This window comes from Mixophyes fleayi, chromosome 4 (assembly GCF_038048845.1).
Source record: "Mixophyes fleayi isolate aMixFle1 chromosome 4, aMixFle1.hap1, whole genome shotgun sequence".
Taxonomy (NCBI): domain Eukaryota; kingdom Metazoa; phylum Chordata; class Amphibia; order Anura; family Limnodynastidae; genus Mixophyes; species Mixophyes fleayi.
Window position 1 is genome coordinate 74,947,551 of NC_134405.1, and position 19,245 is coordinate 74,966,795.

Consider the following 19,245-nt stretch of genomic DNA (forward strand, 5'->3'; position numbering starts at 1 on the left):
ATTTTTAAACTGAAATTTAAGGTTGATCTAGGGCATGTCCTACCACAACTATAAATATGTCCCCATCTCCCCCTCCAATGGAACATGGTTTTGCCCAGGTGCAGAGTTACTCCTTTTTAATGCTTTGCTCTCCTTAATGACTCAGGCCCATACAGTTTTAAATGAAGAATGTGCATGAAAGGAACTTGGGATTCATAACTGGAGAGATTAGATGGGGGGGGGGGGGCAGGAGCTTAAATCTATGCAAATTTGGAAGATAAAAAAAGGAAGAAGTGGTCTAAGTATATGCTCATGTCTTTAGTCACCTCTTGGAGGGCAGAGAGTGATATTAAAATGCCAAAAATGATTCACTTTTCATATTGTCACCTGGTGCTGGTATGGGCAGATAATGAATTCATAGACTAGTAAATATTGTTTATTTTGTAATGCCCGTGTCAAAGGTAAGCCCCAATCTCCGTGTTATGATGGCCCCTATATCGAGCCTCCAGAACAGGGACCATTAACCATGTACTGTTGAACATTAAGATTTGTGCTTTATTATAATTATCAATTAAACCTAAACACTTGTATGAGATAAACAGCTGCATAAAATCTAAAAGCATAAAATTTTCTGCCTGTACATTAATGCCTGGCTGCGTTGTGTGTGAAGAAATGTGGGGAGCCTGCTTTTTTTTTTTTTTTTTTTTAAACAAGTGTTTATTAGCGGTCAAAAATAGAAATAACAGTGCAAAAGGATACATGTTATATCAAACAAGATATATTCAGAACATTGGATAGCGAAGTAGAAATCTCCGTGCTTCAGAGATAAAATAGCACAAATTCTATGAAATAAAGACCGGCATTTTTATATTTAAAAGAGAAGAAAGAAAAGAAAAGGAGAAGGAAGAGAAAGAGGAAGATAAAAGAGATGCTGAGAGGTGAAGGGGGGAGGGGGGGATGCGAGGGAAATCCCTCTTGTATCAGAGACTATAAGATGGGAGGGGAAAGGGTTATGTAAGGGTTGGAAGTATGATTAGGTAAAGGGGTAGCGGTATTGGAAGTGAGACATCCAAGGGTCCCAGACCTTGTTAAAAGATTTGGCCGTGTTTCGTATAATGCTAGTCATGTATTCCAGCTTATACGTATGCCAAATCCTATTAGCCACAGAGGAGAATGAAGGGGGGGCAGCCTGCCTCCAATCTATGGCGATTTGACATGTGGCCGCTGAAATAATGTGGCGAGCAAGTTTTTTTTGGTGCCTAGTGGCCGTGGGGAACCCAAGGGGTAGAATGAAAAATTTAGGGTCGAAGGGTAAGGGGGTTTGAATTAACATTTCTATCAAAGCTTTAATTTCGCGCCAGAAGGGAATCAGTTTCGGGCAGTCCCACCATATATGTAAGAAAGAGCCCGCGCCAGAGCATAGACGCCAACATCTGTCGGAGGAATCAGGCCGTATCTTTTGTAGTCGAGTAGGAACATAGTACCATCGGTAGAGGAGTTTGTAAACATTTTCCTTTATTCGGACGCAGATTGAGCTGGAGGCAGCATTGTCCTGAATTTCTGACCACTCCTCATCATCAAGAGGAGAGCCCAGGTCATGTTCCCATGACATCTCATGAGGGTCTCGAGAAGGAGTAGAGGGAGCAATTAGTTCAGAGTAGATATTAGAAATAAGACCTGACGTCGATGCCTGGCGCAGACACAGTGTTTCTATTGTTGTGAGATGTCGAGAAATAAAACGTAGTTTGGAGAAGGAGTGAAAATTGCGAATTTGCAGGAATTGATTAAATATCCGTGTGGGCAGGACAATTTTAGATTGAATGTCCGTAAATTGGGGAAATGTTATGTCGCGGGTTATGTCATTTAGGAAAGGTATACCTCGGGAATGCCACAGAAGGAATGCGGAATGGTGTAGGCCAGGAGGGAACTCAGGGTTATTAAAAAGGTGGATAATTGGTGATGGATGCGGAGAGAGACCATAGAGCCTGATTGATGAGTCCCATATAGCCAGAGAGTGGGAGATTATGGGATGAGACAAAGCTTTTTTTGGGTGACGTGCCCTTGGAATCCACAGAAGGGAAGCAGGAGTAAGCATCCCCAGACTCTCCGCCTCTAGTGTCACCCAGACCCTAGCAAAAACAGGACCGTTCCATAGGACACATTGAGCGATTTGAGCCGATAGATAGTATTTTTTAAAGTTAGGTGTACCTAGACCACCACTCCGTGAGGATCTCTGTAAAACCCTGAGTCGTACTCGGGGGCGTCTACCTGCCCAAATAAATTTAGAATACTCAAATTGGAGGAATTTAAATACATAGGGGGGAATTCGAATAGGTAAGGTTTGAAAATGGTATAACAGTCTGGGAAGAATATTCATTTTAACAGAGTTTATACGACCTATCCAGGAGATAAATTGGAGGGACCAGGTGTTGAAATCTTTCTTAATTTGGGAAAGGGTATGGGGGAAATTAGCTTGGAATAGATGGGTGGGATTTTTGTTAAGGAAGATCCCCAAGTATTTTATTTTATGGCGATGCCAAGTGAAGGGGAATGTCTGACCTAGGATTGCTTTATCTGATTTAGAGATATAGAAATCCAAAGTTTCAGTTTTGGCAGGGTTAATTTTATAGCCCGAGAAGTGCCCATAAGTATCTAATTCCGAAAGGAGGGGGGGAAGAGAGGTAATGGGGTTAGACATGCTAATGAGGACATCATCTGCATACAAAGCAATTTTGCTTTCTGTAGAACCGACCTTTATACCGGAAATGGATTGGTTGCAACTAATTCTGGCTGCTAACGGTTCGATTATAAGGGCGAAGATCAATGGGGAGAGGGGGCAACCCTGGCGAGTGCCATTAGAAATTGTAAATGGTTTGGAGAGGGGTTTCTATAGAGAGCTAAAATACCAGTTAGAAACCTATCGCTAAAGTCCATGGATTCGAGAACCCCCTTCATAAATGTCCAAGAGATACGGTCAAACGCCTTTTCCACATCTAAGGCCATCATGAGGGAGGGCAATTTTCCATTATGTATAGAGTGGATCAAATTGATGGATCTTCTAGTGTTGTCGGGGGCCTGTCTCCCTGGGATGAAGCCCGTTTGGTCCGGGTGAACCAGTTTTGGGAGCAGGGAGTTAAGCCTGGTAGGCAGGATTTTAGCATAAAGCTTGAGATCTACGTTGAGGAGGGAGATGGGTCTATAGCCCGCACAGTGGAGATGGTCTTTCCCAGGTTTAGGAATTACTGCTATATTGGCAAGTGTGGTAGCAGAGTCAAAGGAAGCCCCCTCCAGAATTTGGTTGTAAAAGGATGTTAGATAAGGAACAAGGTCCGCGGCAAACTTTTTATAATACTGTGCTGAGAAGCCATCAGGACCGGGAGCAGAGGCGGGCTTAAGGGATTTTATAGCTAATTTTACTTCATCTGCAGTGATGTCCCCGTTTAAGCAAGTGAGCTGGGATTGAGAGAGGTGTGGGAGGGGGGTATTAGCTAGGTACAACTCCAGAGAATCCGATAGGAGATCCCCCCGGGGAGGGGAGCTAGGAAGGTTATAAAGGGAAGCGTAGAAGTCTCTAAATTCCTTAACAATTTCTAGGGGGTCATATGTTACTGAATTAGTGGAATTCTTGTGAAGTTTGTCAATAGCTCCTCGGACACGCCTCTGACGGAGCTTCCGAGCTAACAATGAATCCGCCTTGTCTGCCTTGTCATAGAAGCGTTGTTGAAGTTTCTGTAATATGGATGCTGCCCGTCGAGACAGAAGGGAATTAAGCTGGCACTTTAAAGAGTTAATTTGTGTTAATAGAGATGGATCATGGACCAGCTTATGCTGAGTCAGAAGAGAGGAAATGCGTAGCTCTAATGAGGAGATTTCTAGGGCGGCTTTACGCTTAACCTGCGAAGCAACACTTATGAATCGCCCGCGAATGGTAGCTTTGTGAGCTTCCCATATTACGCCAGGCGCCAATTCCTGAGTGGTGTTTTCTTTAAAAGTGATCAGATATAGCTGATTTAATATCCATAAAGGAGGAAGTATTTAAAAGGAGGGAGTTGTCCAGACACCATCTAAAGGGGCGTGGATAATGGTGGAGGAGGTCGAGAAGAATGTATACCCCCGCATGGTCAGACCATGAGAATGGGACAATGCCCGCTTGGGTTGTTAGGGGTATCAGAGATTGGGAGACATGGATCATGTCAATGCGGGAGTATATCTTATGGGGAGCTGAGAAATGTGTATAGTCCCTCGCAGTGGAGTTTTTAAGGCGTTTTTAGAGAGTGTTGTAATAGCAAGGCAGACAAGGTGGAGGAGCCCTTGGAAGAGGGTATGGGGAGACCGTGGGGGGGGGGTGGAGGACCTATCGAGGAGAGGGTCCAAAACAACATTAAAGTCACCTCCTAATACAATGTGACCCTGGGCCAATCGCTCAATGTGTCTAGATAAAATTGGGAAGAACTGAGCTTGATCCTGGTTTGGGGCACAGGTAACGACTAATGTGGTTGGGTAGGAGCGGAGCATGCCCATTATCAATAGGAAGCGACCCTCCGGGTCGGAATATGTGGAGGAAAACTGAAATGGAACCTTATTGTGAATGAGAATCGCAACCCCCCGTTTTTTACAGTTAGCTGAGGCAAAAAAAGTCTGGGAGAATTGCTTACCCTGGAGTTGAGTGTGTGAACCTGTAAGGTGAGTCTCCAGGAGGAAGACTATGTCCACTTTTTCCCTTCTGCAGGCTCCAAGGACTATTGTACGTTTGCGGGGGGAGTTGAGGCCGTTGACGTTAATGGAAAGTAGTTTCAGGGTCATGGAGGCTAGAGTGGTGTATTCGTCGCTAAGTGACTCATCTGGAAGCTGTAACAGTAAAGGGGGTAGGACCAGGAAGCTTTGAATGGGGGGGAAGGGGAAGGGGGAAGAGGGAAATTGGGCTGAAACCCTTTAACGGTGGGATCCAGGAGGGATCCAGACAAATTGTTAATAAACATAGTATAGCTAAACAAAAGTCGTATAGGGAGCGTGGGGGGTGGTAAGGATACATCTAGTCAGGTTTGCCACCTGAGTCGATGGCTCTGTCTAATAAACTGGATATGGCTATTAGAAAGGGATTCACATTCACAGGTTATCCAGATGCATAGAAAAGTTGTGCAGCGGGGGAGGGGATAAGAAGGAGGGGGGAAGGGAGGAGGGAAAGGAGAGGAAAGGGAAATAGGAAAATAGAGGGAGGGGAGGGTGGAATGAGCAAAGACATATTATACATTAATACCGTACAATGGTACAAAACGAGAAAACTATAGTTTAAGGCAAGTAGAGAATACCCTAAAATATAAGAATGTAATAACAACAACAATTGTAATATGTAAACGAGAACAGAAGATACCAAGCTGAAGACTATGAGATGTAGAGTAGAGACATCTAACTAAAGTTATAGGCAGAAGTTATATTTCAGCCAGTGTCCGAGTTGAGGTGCAAAAGGAAAAGTCAATAGAAAACGTAAAGACGTCTATATTGGGCATATTGCAGTTAGAAGAATAAGTTCTGTAAGGTGAGACCTTCTGCAATAGGCACCTCCGGACCAATGAGTATGGAAAACAATAAAATAAGATATACTAGAACATCTAAACATTTCAAGTTGGAGAGTCATCCCGGGCTCGACGTCGAGAAACCTTAGACCACTCAGGAGCTGGAGGTGGAGATCGGTCTTGCCATAAGGTAGTGCTGGATAGCGGTCTGGAGTCAGGAAGAATGTTCAGCTTGGCTAGTATTTCCTGGCCTTGGTCTAGGGTTTTAACGTGATGAGTGGTGTTTGCTGCAAAGATTTGGAGTTGAAAGTGAAATCCCCAGCGGTAGCGAATATTGTGCTGGCATAGAATCTTGGTGACAGGCTGAAGAGCTCTTCTTTTTTGAATAGTAGAGGGAGCAAGGTCTAGGTAGAGTTGTATGTCCATATCACGAAAGGAAATTGAGGTGGAATTCCTTGTGTGGGTTAGAATACACTCTTTGATGTGGTAGTAGTGGAAGCACACAATTATATCACGTGGGGGTTGGTCAGAGGCTGGTCTGGCTCTGAGGGCGCGGTGCGCACGGTCCATCATGCAGTCAGAATCTGATAGACCTGGAAGTAGATGTAGAAAGAGGTCTTTGAGAAACTGTTGAATTTCAGCAGGGGAAATCTCTTCGATCACGTTACGGACTCGAATATTGTTACGCCTGGAGCGGTTTTCAGAGTCCTCTTGTTTTTCTTTTAAAGACTCGACTTCTTCATTTAGACGGGATAATTCTCTGCCAAATGTCACTTGGGAGCGACAGAGGTCGTCAGTTTTTGTTTCTAGGGTGTCAGTACGCGTACCCAAGGAGGAGAGTTCTAGTTTGAGTTCACTGACTGCCTTTGAGAGTTCCTGCTTGAAGGCTTCTTTAACCCCCTCCAACAAATTTGTCATAACTGCCTGGATCTGAGGATCTAGGTCAGATGGTGAGGACAGAAGTGAGGTTTAAGAGGTGTCAGTAGAGGCTTGCAAAGCTTTATTTTTGGTCCCGAAGAAGTTAGACGTGGCAGAGTTGCCTGAGAGTTTTCTGTTCTTCTGCGACATGTTGGCTTTGATGAGGATATAGCAAGGTATATAGGGCAGGAGGGTGATGAGGTTGAGGGAGAAGAAGGGTGCTGCACAGTAGAGTTTAGAGAATCATACAGAGCACATCAGGCCCAGGTAGGGCATTAAAGATTACTGCATAATGCAAGGTAGATGTACAGGCAGGTGGTGAAGATAGCACAACATAGTTAGGTAATCAATCTAGTTTTGATATACTCCAATTTGTTATGTTGAATAATCACCACGTCACAGTGGAGAACTGGAGGCAAACATGAGGCGGAGCTATGACCTCAGAAGCAAAAATGAACTTAAGTGTTTGTCACTTAACAGCTTTGTCTGGCTAAATAGTAGTTGTTTTCAGTGTTACCACCAGATGGCCACAGTCGGCTCTACAAAGAAGGCAAAGATAACAGAGGCAACGTGTAACAGGGATTAACCCCTTAATGACAGAGACTACTGTATCAATATAACCTTTGCAGTACTTTGCATTTCCTGGTTTGTGAAACTTGGTAAGATACTGGCCAGAAGTTAATTTGAATCTCACAGGGATGTAGTAGTTGCTGTGGGAGCATGGGGGAGACACACTGACCTTATGCAGATCTTGCTGCAGGAGATGTCCACAAGCCTGGATGGTAAACTGACATAAACTGTCAGGGAACGCTGTTGGTCCAAGTGGCACGATATACAAGAGTCAGGCAGAGAGGTGTCTGTGGATTGCCAGTGACCAGCAGCGAGTAGCCCCGCCCCTTCCGGAAGTTCCTCGTTGGTGGGGGAGAAAGAAATTGAGGCCGAGGCTTCCGAACTGGAAGTAGGCCTCCGATCGGATTACAGCTGCCCCCAGCGTTCCAGCCAAACGGAGAACGGGTATAGGAAGGCACCTAATCTAAGGAGCACCTCTGGGCTCTGCGGCCGCGATCAACTAACACCTCGTGGCTCCGCCTCCACCGGAAGTACTGCTTCTTGGGGGACTCCAGGAGCCGATCACCAAGGAAATCGGTGCCGGAAGTAGGCCTCAATATGCTGCAGTACCCGGAGTCAGGCCGGAACGCGGCAACCCCCGCCAGCAGCTCAGGATAGGTGGACTGGTCAGTGATGGCGCCCCCGCGGCAGACGGATGGAGAGAAGACTCGATGGGATTATCAGCTCGCAGGTGGCAGGCAGGCCGAGGGACCTGTATAGCTCCCTTCACCAGGCGGAGGACCTCCAAAGACTCGCCAGGTAGGGACAACAGCATGCACTGGGGACAGGTAGGCTGTAGGCCAGACAGGGAGAGTAAATTCCCCAGGAAAAGTGTCTCTAAGCCGGGAGCTCACGGACACAGCTGCCAGCTAGGATGGCGTCCAAACCACGCCCCCCGGGGAGCCTGCTTTTTATGAGGTGATCACTAAGGGTTAAATGTTTATGCTGGCACCTTACTCTTGGATACCTGAGGTGTCACTCACCGGACTGTGAGTGCCATTTCCCGTGTGTTTAGGAACCGTGGCCGTCCGCCATCCTGAGGGTCTGCGCATGTGCAGCCCTTATCAAACCTTCAGTATCTGTTGCTTTTAATTGATTGGATGATCAGGCAACCCTTCCTATTTAAACCACCTGTGATCATTACCTGGTTGCCTGATCTTGGAGTCTCATTCCTCATGAGCCTCTGAAGGTGTTCCTGTGTTTCCTCGTGTATTCAACTCCAGCTGATTCCTATCTGCTACTACGACCGGACTCCAGTTCATTTCAACTCCCCTGTGTTCATCGTGCCTGCACTCAGTTGATTCCTATCTGCTACTACTACCGGACTCCAGTTCGTCTCAACTTTCCTGTGTTCAGCGTGTCTGCTCTCCGCTGCCTCCGTTACTACTACAGTGTTCCAGATCGTCTCAACTCTCCTGGGTTTATCGTGTCAGTTATTGTTGTATTGTGGATATCATCGTGGGATCAAGTACTGTGTTTCCCGTGTATACTCTGCTTTACATTCATCTCCTCGTGCCCCTCCTCACATATATATAGCAGTGGTACAACTTGCTGACGCAGACCACTGACTCCTGTTCCCTGTGACACCAGTTTCAAGTATCCTCTCACATAAGCAGTGGTACAACTTGCTATACGCAGACCACCGACTTCCCCGTTACCTACTTTCACCTGGACTACGTTCCTTCACTATAGACAGCGGTACAACTTGCTATACGCAGACCGCTGACTCTCACTACCTCCTCGCTACTCCTGGACATTCCTCCTCACTATAGCAGTGGTACAACTTGCTATACGCAGACCACTGACTTTCCTCACGTTTACTTGTCCATCTGGTTCCTCGTGTACATACATCTACTCATTACCAGTTGCTGCTAGTCATAGACTTTCCTTGAGCATTCTCTCACCATCTGCTGATTCTCCTGTTCCGTTGTCACCCTGCTACCAGAGAACCATAGTACCAGCTATATTACTCTGGCAAGTCCATCATCTGGTGATATCCTGGGCAAAGACTCCTAGTGCCCGTGACAGTAAGATCAGGCCATGACAGACCCAGGTGTGGAACCTACAGCTAAAGAGATGCTGCAGTATCTGGTTACCCGTATTGAACAACAGGATGTTCGCCAACAACATTTGCTGCAATGTTACCAGGCGTTAGCCTCCCAAAGAACGTCGGTGCAAAATATCACAGCTACTCTTGATACTCCTGTGCCTTCCTCCGTTTCCCCAGTGCCATCCCAGGTGTCTACTGCTTCCACGCTACACCTGCCTACTCCTTCAAAATATGATGGAGACCCCAAAACATGCAGAGGTTTTCTAAATCAATGCTCAGTTCATTTTGAGCTTCAACCTCACAATTTCTCTACTCATTGTTCCAGAGTGGCCTATCTCATTTCCTTGTTTTCCGGACAAGCTCTCGCATGGGCTTCCCCTCTGTGGGAGAGAAATGATCCATTATTACAGGATAGTGCCAAATTTATTTCCACGTTTCGAAGTGTATTTGATGAACCTGGTCGTGTTATTTCCGCTGCATCCAGCATCCTCCGTCTACGTCAGGGTTCTTGTACTGTAGGCCAGTACGTCATTCAATTTCGGATATTAGCCTCTGAACTTCAGTGGAACACTGAAGCGTTAATTGCCGCCTTCTGGCAGGGGCTTTCTGATAAAATTAAAGATGCACTGACTACTCAAGAATTACCTACTTCTCTAGAAGATTTGATTTCTCTTTGCCACCGTGTAGACATGAGATTTCGTGAAAGAGAGTCTGAAAAAACAACTTCATTTAAAGCACCTCTACGCTCAAGCCCTCAAGTATGCCCAGTTTCATCTCCGGCGATACCCATGGAGATAGGTCGCTCCAAATTAACTTCAGAGGAGAGGGACCGAAGAGTAAAAAATAGACTTTGTATCTATTGTGCTGATTCTACTCATATGCTCAATTCATACCCTAAAAAAATCGGGAAATGCCAGGCCCTAACCAGTTCTGGAGAGGTGAAGTTAGGGTCCCTGGAGTCCTCTCCATGTTCTACGAAATTAAAAGTTTGTGCTTTTGATGTTACAGTTTCCTTGGCTACCAAATCGTTTAAGTCCCAAGCACTTATTGACTCTGGAGCTGCAGGAAATTTTATTTCTAAATCCCTCGTGAATCAATGGTCCCTACCAGCTATTACTTTGAAAATACCTATTACTGTGACTGCTATCGATGGATCACGCATTATTAATGGTCTCATCACCCAGAGTACGTCTCCAGTAACCCATCAAATTGGTGTATTACACCAGGAAGAAATTTCATTTTTAATTCTTCCTGTTACTACCAGTCCGATTGTATTAGGCCTTCCATGTCTTCAACGTCACTCTCCCCAGATTGACTGGCACACTCCTCAAGTTACGTCTTGGGGGCCTGAATGTCGTCATCGTTGCCTCTCTCAAGTCGTTCCTCTTAAAATACAGCAATCCTCTATTTCCCCTTGTTCACCGGGACTTCCTCCTCAGTATGCTTCTTTTGCCGATGTATTTGATAAAACTCAGTCTGAACGTCTTCCTCCTCATCGTTCGTGGGACTGTCCGATTGATCTTCAACCTGGCAAGACTCCTCCCAGGGGACGTGTGTATCCACTTTCGTTACCTGAAACGCAAGCTACATCTGAATACATCCAAGAGAATCTCCAGCGAGGATTTATTCAACCTTCTACCTCTCCCGCTGGAGCAGGGTTTTTCTTCGTAAAAAAGAAGGATGGGTCATTACGTCCCTGCATAGATTTCCGTGGACTTAACGCCATAACTATCAAAAATCGGTATCCCATTCCACTAATTACTGAGTTATTTGATCGTATCAAGGGAGCCCGGATCTTTACCAAGTTGGATCTTCGTGGTGCCTACAATTTAATTAGAGTCAGGTCCGGTGAAGAATGGAAGACAGCTTTCAACACCAGAGATGGACATTATGAATATTTAGTAATACCCTTCGGGTTATGTAACGCCCCCGCTGTTTTCCAAGGTTTCATTAATGAGATCTTCCGGGACTTGTTATATGTTTGTGTCGTCGTCTATCTGGACGACATATTGATCTTTTTCGCAGGACCTGCCTTCTCATCATCAACATGTGGCAGAGGTCCTTTCCAGACTCCGGAAAAATTAATTATTCTGCAAGTTAGAAAAATGTTCATTCGAGTTGCCCCAGATTCCATTTCTGGGATATATTGTCTCCGGAGTTGGTCTTCAGATGGATCCAGAAAAGGTGAATGCTGTGTTACATTGGCCTCAGCCAACTACTCTTCGTGCAATTCAGCGTTTTTTAGGTTTTGCCAATTACTATAGACGCTTCATTCAAGATTTTTCCTCGATTGCATCTCCTACTGTGGCCCTAACTCGTAAAGGGGCCAATACTAACCAATGGTCCTCTGGGGTCTTCAAGCCTTCCAGTTTATCAAAGAGTCCTTCTCCTCTGCTCCTGTTCTTCGACAGCCTGATGTGAAGCTTCCCTTCTTCCTAGAGGTAGATGCCTCTAATGTTGGTTTAGGAGCCATTCTCTCCCAAAGATCGGAGCAACAAAAATTCCATCCTTGTGCCTTTTACTCTCGGGGTCTTCTGCCTGCGGAGAAGAATTATACCATCGGGGACAAGGAGTTGCTGGCTATAAAAGTAGCATTAGAGGAATGGAGATATTTGTTGGAGGGAGCTCGTCATCCTGTGACAATTTTTACTGATCATAAAAATTTGTCATATTTACAGTCTGCTCAATGTTTGAATCCTCGTCAAGCAAGATGGTCTCTTTTCTTTTCTCGTTTTGAACTAATCATAACCTTCAAACCAGCTGCAAAAAATAAAAAAGCAGACGCCCTATCTCGAGCTTTTGTGACGTCCTCAGACGTTGAAGATGGTCCCAACCACTCTATATTAGACCCCAAATGTGTTTCTCTGGCTGCTTCTTCCACTAAGGTGCTACCATTTGGGAGAACCCTCGTGCCTCCTGCTCTTAGGACGAAAATCCTTTCGTGGTTTCACTCTTCTCGTTTTTCTGGACACTCTGGTGAACGCAAGACCTTTGAAATTCTTTCTCAAAGTTACTGGTGGCCTTCTATGAGGAAAGATGTCAAAGATTTTGTGGCTGCGTGTGAATTGTGTTCCCAGTTTAAGACTCCCCGCAGAACTCCAGCGGGTTTGCTTCAACCACTACCCATTCCTTCCAAGCCGTGGACCCATATTAGTATGGACTTTGTTACTGATCTTCCTCCTAGTAAAAACTGCAATACTATTTGGGTAGTGGTGGACAAATTTTCGAAGATGGCACATTTCGTTCCTTTGACCGGTTTACCTTCTTCATCTACTCTGGCTGATCATTTCATCAAAGAAATCTTCCGTATTCATGGATGTCCTTCCGAGATTGTTTCAGATAGAGGAGTACAATTCGTTTCCAGATTCTGGCGGGCCCTCTGTAAGACCTTGGGTATCCGATTATCACTCTCATCCTCCCACCATCCTCAATCTAACGGACAAACCGAAAGGGTCAATCAAGATCTTGAGACTTTTATAAGGATGTTCTCTTCAGCCAACCAAGACAACTGGGTAGATTTGCTTCCATGGGCTGAATTCGCTCATAACAACATGTATCATGAGTCATCTTCTAAAACTCCATTCTTTGTGGTTTATGGTCACCATCCGTCTTTTCCGGAATTTCCTGCCCTCCCTCCGACCCAAGTTCCTGCTGTAGAGACTGTTTGTCAGACCTTCAAAAATATTTGGTCTCAGGTCAAAACCTGTTTAAAGAAAACATCTGCCAAATATAAGTCTTTTGCAGATAAAAAGAGACGGGCTATTCCACCACTGAAAATCGGAGATCGTGTTTGGTTATCAACCAAAAATATTCGTTTGAAGGTCCCATCTATGAAGTTCGCTCCCCGTTTTATTGGTCCGTATAGGATCATTCAAGTGATAAATCCAGTTTGTTTCAAACTTCTACTACCTAAGAACCTTCGTATTTCCAATGCCTTCCATGTGTCTTTGCTCAAACCTCTTATCATCAACCGTTTCTCGGTCCCTCTTTCAGCACCTCGGCCAGTTCAAATTCATCAAGAGGAGGACTTTGAGATTACTCACATATTGGATGCAAAAATTTCGCGAGGAGTTCTTCGTTTCCTCGTTCATTGGAAGGGCTTTGGTCCTGAAGAGCGGTCATGGATCAAAGCAGAAGATCTCAACGCTCCAGCTCTTCTTAAGAAGTTTTATTCCAAGTTTCCGGACAAATTTGGTTCCAGGTGTTCTGTGCCCACCTTTAAAAGGGGGGGTACTGTCACTCACCGGACTGTGAGCGCCATTTCCCGTGTGTTTAGGAACCGTGGCCGTCCGCCATCCTGAGGGTCTGCGCATGTGCAGCCCTTATCAAACCTTCAGTACCTGTTGCTTTTAATTGATTGGATGATCAGGCAACCCTCCCTATTTAAACCACCTGTGATCATTACCTGGTTGCCTGATCTTGGAGTCTCATTCCTCATAAGCCTCTGAAGGTGTTCCTGTGTTTCCTCGTTTATTCAACTCCAGCTGATTCCTATCTGCTACTACGACCGGACTCCAGTTCGTTTCAACTCCCCTGTGTTCATCGTGCCTGCACTCAGCTGATTCCTATCTGCTACTACTACCGGACTCCAGTTCGTCTCAACTTTCCTGTGTTCAGCGTGTCTGCTCTCCGCTGCCTCCGTTACTACTACAGTGTTCCAGATCGTCTCAACTCTCCTGGGTTTATCGTGTCAGCTCTCCGCTGCCTCTACTCTCCCGTGTTCAGCGTGCCTTCTCTCCGCTGCCTCCACCACTACTACTGGATACCAGACAGCCTCAACTCTCCCGTGTTCATCATGTTTCCAGTTTCACTTACTACTGCTTTCTGAGTATTGCTTCGTTGATTCTGGATTACCTGCCGTGTGCTGCACCAACCTGATTACCGCTTCCACCCTCCAGTGGTCTCTCCTCCTGCCGGCCTCCAGCCGTTCAGGTATCCCTGCACGTCTCTCTGACAGCTTGCTCTCCTGAACCGCGGTATGCATACTTTCCATTGACTTTGCTTTTGTATTGCATATCCATCTGGACTGAGTTGTGTTCTTCTCCGGAGCCTCCTATCCACTGAAGCTATTATTACCATTGACTTTGTTTCCTATTGCCTGGATAGCTATTGTGACTTTGTATACTTCAAGCAGCGCTTGTCAGTTATTGTTGTATTGTGGATATCATCGTGGGATCAAGTACTGTGTGCCCCGAGTATACTCTGCTTTACATTCATCTCCTCGTGCCCCTCCTCACATATATATAGCAGTGGTACAACTTGCTATACGCAGACCACTGACTTCCCCGTTACCTACTTTCACCTGGACTCTGTTCCTTCACTATAGACAGCGGTACAACTTGCTATACGCAGACCGCTGACTCTCACTACCTCCTCGCTACTCCTGGACATTCCTCCTCACTATAGCAGTGGTACAACTTGCTGTCCGCAGACCACTGACTTTCCTCACGTTTACTTGTCCATCTGGTTCCTCGTGTACATACATCTACTCATTACCAGTTGCTGCTAGTCATAGACTTTCCTTGAGCATTCTCTCACCATCTGCTGATTCTCCTGTTCCGTTGTCACCCTGCTACCAGCGGTGGTACAACTTGCTGAACGCAGACCACTGACTTCCCCTCTACCTACCTGCACTTGGGCAAGTCTTCCCATCACAGCAGTGGTACAACTTGCTATCCGCAGACCACTGACTCTCCCATTACCTTCCTTCACCTGCTCACATCCACCCTGCTCTCCATGGTTGAAACCTGCCTTCCACTATAGCTGCAAGTCGCTGACTCATCTACCAGTATAGCTGCAAGTCGCTGACTCATCTACCAGTATAGCTGCAAGTCACTGACTTTCATCAATCCCATTGGCATCCTCTCTCCATCTGCTGTTATATACGTTCCACTATTCACCCTGCTGCCAGAGGACCGCTGTGCAAACTCCGCCCCTCTGGTAAGCATAGTCAACTGGTGAATCCTGAGCAGAACTCCTAGTGCCCGTGACAGTAAGATCAGGACATGACAGACCCAGGATCGGAACCAACAGCTAAAGAGATGCTGCAGTACCTGGTTACTCGGATTGAACAACAAGATGTTCGACAGCAACAGTTGTTCCAATGTTGTCAGGCTTTAGCCTCCCGAGGAATCCCTGAGCAAAATGTAGCAGCTGCTGTTGACCCTCCAGTACCTCCTTTTTCTCGCCCAGTGCCATCCCAGGTGTCTACCGCTTCCACGCTACACCTGCCTACTCCTTCTAAGTATGATGGAGACCCCAAAACCTGTAGGGGTTTTCTTAACCAATGTTCCATTCATTTTGAACTCCAACCACATATTTTTTCTACTCATCGTTCCAAAGTGGCCTATCTCTTCTCTTTGTTTTCCGGATAGGCTCTCGCATGGGCCTCCCCTCTGTGGGAAAGAAATGACCCCTTATTGGAGGATAGTGCCATGTTTATTTCTACGTTTCGAAGAATTTTTGACGAACCTGGTCGTGTTATCTCTGCGGCTTCCAGTATTCTCCGGCTACGCCAAGGATCTCGGTCTGTAGCCCAGTACGTCATCCAATTTCAGATTCTTGCCTCCAAGCTCCAATGGAACTCTGAGGCACTGATAGCTGCCTTCTGGCAGGGGCTTGCCGACAAGATCAAAGACGCACTGACCTCACAAGAGTTACCTTCCTCCTTGGACGATTTGATTTCTCTATGCCATCGTGTAGACATGAGGTTTCGTGAGAGAGATTCCGAAAGAGTAATTTCTTCCAAAGCGCCTGTTCGCTCAGTATCCCAAGTTCGTCATCTTCCACCTCCAGTAGAACCTATGGAGGTAGGACACTCTAAACTAACATCTGAAGAGAGGGAGTGACGAGTGAAGAATAGACTCTGTATCTATTGCGCTGACTCTACTCACATGCTGAACTCATGCCCTAGAAGGTCAGGAAATGCCAGGCCCTAACCAGTTCTGGAGAGGTAAGGTTAGGGTCCCTGGAGTCCTCTCCAAATTCTAGGGATGCTAAAATCTGTGCTTTTGATGTTACCGTTTCCTTTGCCACCAAATCGTTTTTGTCTCAAGCACTTCTGGATACTGGAGCTGCTGGAAACTTTATATCTAGTTTTCTAGTGAATCAATGGTCCCTATCAGTGATTCCTTTAAAAGCACCTGTAGCGGTCACCGCTATCGATGGTTCACGCATAATTAATGGACTCATCACTCAATGTACGGCTCCATTGACCCTTCAAATCGGAGTCCTACTCCAAGAGAAAATTTCCTTGTTGGTCCTTCCTGTTACCACCAGTCCCATCGTACTTGGCCTTCCATGTCTTCAACTTCATTCTCCTCAGATTGACTGGAACACTCCTCAAGTCACTTCCTGGGGTCCGGATTGTCATCATAGATGTTTGTCTCAAGTCGTTCCACTCAAAATAAATCAGTCTTCCATTACACCCTGCCCACCGGGTCTTCCTCCACAGTTTGCTTCCTTCGCGGATGTGTTCGATAAGATCCAGTCTGAACGCCTTCCTCCTCATCGGGCGTGGGATTGTCCGATTGACTTACAACCTGGCAAGAACCCTCCTAGGGGTCGTGTGTATCCACTCTCGCTACCAGAAACCCAAGCAACTTCTGAGTATATTAAGGAGAACCTCCAGCGAGGATTTATCCGACCTTCCACATCTCCCGCTGGAGCGGGGTTCTTTTTTGTGAAGAAGAAGGATGGATCATTACGACCCTGTATAGATTATTGTGGTCTCAATGCCATTACTATCAAAAATCGGTACCCTATTCCACTAATTACCGAGCTCTTTGATCGCATTAAGGTAGCCCGGATATTCACCAAACTTGACCTTCGAGGCGCCTATAATTTAATACGGATCAAGTCTGGAGACGAATGGAAGACAGCTTTTAACACCAGGGATAGTCATTATGAATATCTAGTTATGCCCTTCGGGTTGTGTAACGCCCCCGCTGTCTTCCAGGGTTTCGTGAATGAGATCTTCCGGGACTTGTATGTCTGTGTCGTCGTCTACCTGGACGACATATTAATCTTTTCTCAGGATCTGCCCACTCATCATCAACATGTGGCAGAGGTCCTTTCCAGACTCCGGAGAAATTCTTTATTCTGCAAGTTAGAAAAATGTTCCTTTGAGCTATCCCAGATTCCATTTTTAGGATATATTGTGTCCGGAGTTGGTCTAAAGATGGATCCTGAAAAGGTGAACGCTGTACTACGTTGGCCCCAGCCAACTACTCTCAGAGCAATCCAATGCTTTTTAGGTTTTGCAAACTACTACAGACGTTTCATTCAAGTTTTTTCCTCCATCGCTTCTCCAATAGTGGCTCTGACCCGGAAGGGAGTTAACACTAAACAATGGTCCTCCAAGGCCCTTCAAGCTTTCCAGTTCCTCAAGAAGTCCTTCTCTTCTGCTCCTATTCTTCGACAGCCTGACGTGACCCTTCCTTTCTTTTTGGAGGTAGACGCCTCTAATGTTGGCCTAGGGGCCATACTATCTCAAAAATGGGAGCAACAAAAACTCCATCCTTGTGCCTTCTACTCTCGAGGTCTTCTACCTGCGAAGAGAAATTACACTATCGGGGACAAGGAGTTGTTGGCCATAAAAGCAGCATTAGAGGAGTGGAGATATCTGCTGGAGGGAGCTCGTCATCCTGTTACTATTTTTACGGATCACAAAAACCTGTTATATTTGCAGTCAGCCTAATGTTTGAATCCTCGTCAAGCAAGATGGTCACTTTTCTTTTCCCGTTTTGAGCTTATCATAACCTTCAAACCAGCTTCCAAGAATCGAAAAGCAGACGCCTTATCTCGGGCATTTGTGGCGTCCTCTGACGCTGAAGATTGTCCTAATCATCCCATATTGGATCTCAAATGTGTGACTCTGGCCACTTCCTCCACCAAGGTGCTACCATTTGGGAGAACCCTCGTGCCTCCATCTCTACGTAAAAAAATATTATTGTGGTATCATTCTTCACGCTTTTCTGGACATTCGGGTGAACGCAAGACGTTAGAAGTCCTTTCTCGAAGCTACTGGTGGCCCTCTATGAGGAGAGATGTCAAAGAATTTGTGGCTGCGTGTGAGGTGTGTTCCCAGTTTAAAACCCCCCGCAGAACACCGGCAGGATTACTTCAACCACTACCCATTCCTTCCAAGCCTTGGACCCATATTAGTATGGACTTTGTCACCGATCTTCCTCCTAGTAAAAAGTGCAATACCATCTGGGTAGTGGTGGATAGATTTTCAAAAATGGCACATTTTGTTCCTTTGACCGCTTTATCATCTACTCTGGCTGACCATTTTATCAAGGAGATCTTCCGAATTCATGGATGTCCATCTGAGATTGTTTCGGATAGAGGAGCACAGTTCGTCTCCAGATTCTGGTGAGCCCTTTGCAAGACCATGGGTATCCGATTGTCACTATCATCCTCCTACCATCCTCAATCAAATGGACAGACCGAGAGAGTCAACCAAGATCTTGAGACTTTCATAAGGATGTTATCCTCAGCCAACCAAGACAACTGGGTAGATTTACTTCCATGGGCTGAATTCGCCCATAACAATATGTTTAACGAGTCATCTTCAAAAAGTCCATTCTTTGTGGTATACGGTCACCATCCGTCTTTCCCAGAATTTCCTGCCCTCCCTCCCACCCAAGTTCCTGCAGTGGAGAGTGTATGTCAGAGTTTCAAAAATATCTGGTCTCAGGTTAAATCCTGCCTAAAGAAGACATCTGCCAGATACAAGTGTTTTGCTGATAAAAAGAGGCAAGCTATTCCACCACTTAAAATTGGAGACCGCGTATGGCTTTCTACCAAAAATATTCGCCTGAAGGTTCCGTCAATAAAGTTCGCTCCCCGTTTCATTGGTCCATACAAGATCACTCAGGTGATAAATCCGGTGTGCTTCAAACTACTATTACCTAAGAACCTTCGTATCTCCAACGCCTTCCATGTGTCATTACTCAAGCCTCTTATCATCAACCGTTTCTCTGTTCCTCCTTCAGCACCTCGGCCAGTACAAGTTCATCAAAAGGAAGAGTTTGAAATTACTCATATTTTAGATGCTAAAAGTTCTTCGCTTTCTTGTGCATTGGAAGGGCTTTGGTCCAGAGGAGCGTTCTTGGATCCGCGCAGATGATCTCAACACTCCAGCTCTTCTAAAAAGATTTTATTCCAAGTATC